General features: G+C 41.1%; 1 protein-coding gene across 1 annotated transcript in view; it reads left to right on the top strand.

Annotated features, from left to right (window-relative positions):
- The first annotated feature begins 289 nt into the window (after positions 1-289).
- The window catches only part of TEX2 (testis expressed 2), an 81,850-nt gene continuing 76,139 nt past the window's right edge, over positions 290-6,000 (top strand). Inside the window, exon 1 of the mRNA XM_011947996.1 lies at positions 290-437. The gene's annotated coding sequence lies outside the window, so the exon portion shown is untranslated. The remainder of the gene's footprint in view (positions 438-6,000) is intronic.

Raw genomic sequence — 6,000 nt, 5'->3', positions numbered from 1 at the left:
TAAGGGATGTTTCTACAGCTGGGCTAAGCAAGACAAGTCTGGAAAGTCTAGAAGTACTTGTTAATGGGAGATGAACTGTTTCAATACTATTTGAAAAATATTTTGACTTAATTGCCTTAGGCACGTTAGTCAGCTGACATGCACTCTGGTTTCCTTTGCTTGACTTTAACAGTTGCCAAGAATTTCTCTTGTTACAAAAGAGAAAAGTAGGACTCTTAAGTATGTTCTGTTCCATGGAAATTGAATCATAGACTCATAGAATTTAGAGCCTTCTGGGAAATTCTTTGAAGACAATAGAGGAAGGTTCCCTCAGTTTACAGCAGAACCCCAGGCTCAGGGAGGTGAAGTGGGAAGCTCCGTCACTGTCATTTGAGGGCCATTTGAGGGCTGTGGTCCTCCGTGGAGCTCCTCCCTCTGCTGCCTCATGGCCTCATTTGGTCTGTATTTTCAATGACTGATTACTAACTGAACAATTGTCTGAATCCCAATCATCTCATCACTGTGCAATCCTTTCTTGGCATGATCCACAACAGAGGTAGAGTTGAGTGGGGAATGCTCCCCCTCAGGGCCTATAGGCAAGTGGTTCTCCTCAGGTAACCATGGGGTGGCCAGCCCAGCCGGCCAGGTCAGGACCATGCCTGCGCCAAGGAACCGGTATCTCTTAACCTTGCCAGTTTTAAACGTGGCTCTGGGTTTCTTGCCTCTGTTCCTTTTCTTCTGCTCTGTCTTCCACTTAGAATGTTCTCTCTACTTTGTCTTGGCAGGGCACTTTGTCAGGTCTCCATGGGCCAGCTCACACGGGGCCCCTGGGAAACCTTCCACCATGCCTTCTCTTATTTCTCCCATCAATTCCTATTTTCCTCAGTCCCATTCTTTCCCCTACACACACGTGTGCACACATACATGCACACATCTTAAACCTGGTTTTTAAAAAATTATCTTCTTTGGGCCTCAGATGCCTTACCTATAAATAAAATTCTGATGTAAGATTACACTTGGCAAATTTACTGCCCTATATCAAGGTTAAGTCTGCTGATGCCTGTGTGAAAAGTAGTGTTTTTGGCTGGGGGAAATGGCTAATTTTTTTGAGTTCGCAAAGAGTTTTCTCAGTTTTTAAAGAATTAATCTGAAATACCTTCCTCACATGGAGAAGCTGAACGGCCAGTGATCAACCTAGATGGAAGTTAGATTGTCTAATTTACTAATATGATTTGAAAGGAATAAATTCAATTGCTTTACAGTTTATTATAGCTAGAAAATACAGAGAAATGATTGTCCGTATCAGTCAGTTTTTCCAAAGTTAAAATTTAGATCCTTGTATGGGAAACAGAGCAATATGTGTGTTATATACACTTTGGTCAGTGTTTTCTAAAAAGATTTCAAAGACGACAAATGTTTTTATGCTGATGGAATGGGAAGGCTTCCTCAGGAAGCTATAAAACCCAGAATCCATAAAGAAAAAGATAGAGAGCTTCAACATCTCAAAATGTAAAACTTTGTATATTTAAAAAAAAGCAAAAACCCATACTATTAAAAGGCAAGTCAGAGATGGAAGGAAATATCTGGAACACACACAATGGACAAAGTATTAACTATCCTTGATAAAGAAGTGAATAACAAAAGTCCTTGGGCAAGAAATATGAATGACCAGTTAACAGAAGAAGAGAAGCAAATGAAGGAAAAGTATGAAGTGACTATCAAAGCATTGAGATACCTTTTCCCTGCCCATTGAATGGGCAGAAATTTAAAATAATATTAGGCCGGGCGCGGTGGCTCAAGCCTGTAATCCCAGCACTTTGGGAGGCCGAGACGGGTGGATCACGAGGTCAGGAGATCGAGACCATCCTGATCTACACGGTGAAACCCCGTCTCTACTAAAAAATACAAAAAACTAGCCGGGCGAGATGGCGGGCGCCTGTAGTCCCAGCTACTCGGGAGGCTGAGGCAGGAGAATGGCATAAACCCGGGAGGCGGAGCTTACAGTGAGCCGGGATCGCGCCACTGCACTCCAGCCTGGGCGACAGAGCGAGACTCCGTCTCAAAAAAAAAAAAAAAAAAAAAAAAAAAAAAAAAAAAATAAAATAAAATAAAATAATATTCATTCTTGACCAGAGTTCAAGACTGGTCATTCATTCTTGACTACAGGTGCCCACCACCATGCCCAGCCAACTTTTTGTGTTTTTAGTAGAGACGGGGTTTCACCGTGTTAGCCAGGATGGTCTTGATCTCCTGACTTCCTGATCTGCCCACCTCAGCCTTCCAAAGTACTGAGATTACAGATGTTAGTCACCGCACCCGGCCCATTATTATGTTTTATAAACCTCCACAGGCCTTGTATGGTTGTGCTGAACCTGGTTTTCAATGAGTTATTGTGAATTGAATTTGATTTTGTTATTTGAACCGTCTAGCAATCTATAAAGCAAAATTCTACTTGTGTTGGTGCTTTCAAACCCCCTTTTCCTCTGGGATGTGGCACCCTTCCCAGAGTGGGCTTTCTTCATGGCAGGTAAAAGGTCTATGCCGTGGTGGAAGAGAGTGGACATGCTGGTTTCTTAGTCTAAACCCTGTGCTGTATTGGTAGTGGTGCAGGACCCTGCTGAGTTAGAAGAGATGGTGAGTAGGGGCCTGGGAACCTAACAACTAATTGCAAAGGATTTCGAAGTTTCTTGCCAGTACTGAAGATAGATACAGTCTTGTCTTTTTCTTTTCTTTAAATGAAACTAAGGCTAGAGCTAGTTCATTATCTACAATGTAATATTGATTTTTGTTTGTGAGGTGGAGTATTAACAGATTAGAATGGCTGCTGGCAATTCTCAGCTGCTTCATTGAATTTAAATGAATCAAGGGATAGCTATTAAGATGTACTTGAGATTTGCAGGCTAAATCAGACCTTCCTGCCCTGGTTGGTTTTGACCAGATTCACTGTTTGCTCTGTGGCATCAAGGCAGAAAAATACAGAATCTTGTAGCCTTTTCCCTCCTTTTTACAAAACCAACTCCTATTTAAAAATCCACAGGTAAGAGGTATTAAGACATCCTCTGCAATAGAATGCAGCTTGCCTTTTTTCCTCTGCCAGGAGCTTTTGGATTGAAACTGTTGACTGACATAGCCCAAGCTAGCAGATGGTACTCATACATCAGATGTCCAAATGCAAGCTTGTTCAGAGGCAGCAAATGCCTAAGAGGCTGAATTTTACAAAGACAAAGAGTGTTAATAATGACCTTGAAGGATTAGGAATGGTCTCGAGAAAGGAAGCACACTCCACACCAGGCTTGCCCCTTCAGATGCTGTGTTACCTGCCTTGGCCTCCTGGCCAACATGGTGAAACCCCATCTCTACTAAAAATAGAAAACATTAGCCAGGTGTTGTGGCAGGCGCTTGTAATCCCAGCTACTCTGGAGGCTGAGGCAGGAGAATTGCTTCAACCTGGGAACTGGAGGTTGCAGTGAGCTGAGATCGCTCCATTGCCCTCCAGCCTGAGCAATAAGAGTGAAACTCCATCTCAAAAAAAAAAAAAAAAGATGCTGTGTTACCATGCTCACTGTATCTGGAGGCTAGTTCCATTTTCAATGAAATTTGCTTTCTTCCCTCCTTGCCTTACCCTGTCTCTCATTCCTTCCTCCAGTACTTCCTCTAATCTAGTATATGAATTAGAAGTAAATAATGTTAATTATTTTACACTACTATTTGGCCTAGTGTGTTTGCTATGAACAAACAAGTGTTGTTGATAATTGAGTGGCCTGGAAGGAACCATCTTCTCTTTTTATGGCTCTGATTCTAGGACCCCAGGATTGAATTGTTTCAAGGACAGATAGAGCTAGGAAGGGCAGTTATTAGTAGAAAATGAGACCAAAGAAAAAAAGTAAAAAAAAAAAAAACCAAAAAAAAAACAGATTTGGTGAGGTTATTATTATCTTGGAAGTAATAAATGCTGATATTGTGTCTTGAAATGGCTCTTCATTTTTTTATTATACAGTCTGATTTATTGTCGATTGGTTTTTCACGGCCTAATTAATGATGATGACCTTTTTGGGTGACTAGAAAGCAAATCAACTTCATTGCTGTTTTGTATGCTCACTCTGACTCCACTGATACACAGCGCAGTTGGCTCCCATTTGAGGCCTTTGTTTTGTATGAGTTCAAGTTAGAAGGCAGCTACTCATTTGTAAACTAGGTAGAACAGAATCCTGCATAAATTCTGGAGAGAGAAGCCCTTATTAGAGGCTTTCTCAGTCTTAGTGGGAGAGATGACCTTCTTCATAGGGATAGCAACCTTAAGGGAGGATTCTGGCAGAGTCCTTAGGAAGGACCCATCAGCAGAAGAGTTTGAGACATCCTGCTTTCTGGAAACATACCTGATCAAGGCTAAGTTTTAGAGAGCATTTGGCTCTAAATAGCCTCCCCCACACCAGCCCCCTCCTCCCCACCAAATGTATGTGAGCATAAATACATTTACATCTATTATCTTAGAACTTAACCACACTGTAGTGTAAACTCTAAAGAACAATGTGAGGTTTTTGAATGGAATTGTTTTAGTTGGCATAAGTAGTTCAGAGTATTATTTCTTTGTAGTTTTGAAGAGTGAAATCTTTTAAAATTTTTATTATTTATTTTTTTAAAAATAGTGATGGATTTCCTGTGTTGACCAGGCTGGTCTCAAACTCCTAGCCTTAAGCAGTCCTCCCATCTTGACCTCAATTTTTGCCTTTTTTTTTTTTTTTTGAGGTGGAGTCTCGCTCTGTTGCCAGACTGGAGTGCAGTGGCGCGATCTCAGCTCACTGCAACCTATGACTCCCAGGTTCAAGCGATTCTCCTGCCTCAGCCTCCCGAGTAGCTGGGATTACAGGGCCCCACCACCACGCCCAGCTAATTTTTGTATTTTTAGTAGAGATGGGTTTCCCCAGGTTGGCCAGGATGGTCTCAATCTCTTGACCTCGTGATCTGCCCACCTCAGCCTCCCAAAGTGCTGGGATTACAGGCGTGAGCCACCGCGCCTAGCCAGTTTTTGCTTTTTTAAATGTAACTAACCTGCACATATACTGGCCTTCAAATTTTATTTTTAATTATGGTAAAATGCGTATAGCAAAATTTTACCATTTTAACCATTTTTAAGTTCAGTAGTGTTAAGTATATTCACATTGTTGTACAACCAATCTCCAGAACTTTTTCATCTTACAAAACTGAAATTCTGTATCCATTAAACAACATCTCCCCATTTCCTCCCCCGCCAGCCCGTGGTGATCTTCATTCCAGTTTCTGTTTCTGTGAATTTGGCTACTTTAGATACCTCTTGTAAGTGGAATCATACAGTATTTGTCTTTATGTGACTAGTCAGCTTATTTCACTTAGCCTAATGTCCTCAAGGTTCATCCATGTAGTAGCATGTGACAGGATTGCCTTCCTTTTAAGGCTGAGTAATACTCCCTTGTGTTTGTCCATTCATCTGTCAGTGGACACTTGGGTGGTGTCTACCTCTTGGCTATTGTTCAAAATGCCACGTGAACATGGGTGTGCAAATATCTTTTTGAGACACTGCTTTCAATTCTTTTGGATATATAACAAACAACTTGACACCTTTAAATATACCCAGAAGTGGGATTGGAGGATTATATGGTAGTTCTATTTTTAACTTTTTGAGAAACTTCCATACCAGTTGTACCATTTTACAGTCTTGTCAATAGTGCACAAATGCTCTAATCTCTGTACAACCTTGTCAACACTTCTTTTCTTCTTCTTTTTAAATTGTAGCCATCCTATTGGATGTGGGGTGATATCTCATTGTGGTTTTAATTGCGTTTTCCTAATAACTAGTGATGTGGAGCATCTGTGCATGTGCTTGTTGGCCATTTGTATGTCTTTTTGGAGAATTGTCTCTTCAAGTCCTTTGCCCATTTTTAAAAAAATGTAATTTAATTTTAAGTTCCAGGATACATGTGCAGGACGTACCTATGTTAACAAACATAGATAAATGTGTGCCATGCTGGTTTGCTGCACCTATCA

Source organism: Colobus angolensis, unplaced genomic scaffold, assembly GCF_000951035.1.
Source record: "Colobus angolensis palliatus isolate OR3802 unplaced genomic scaffold, Cang.pa_1.0 Scaffold271, whole genome shotgun sequence".
In the NCBI taxonomy this organism is placed as follows: domain Eukaryota; kingdom Metazoa; phylum Chordata; class Mammalia; order Primates; family Cercopithecidae; genus Colobus; species Colobus angolensis.
This window is presented reverse-complemented; position numbering and strand designations above follow the sequence as displayed.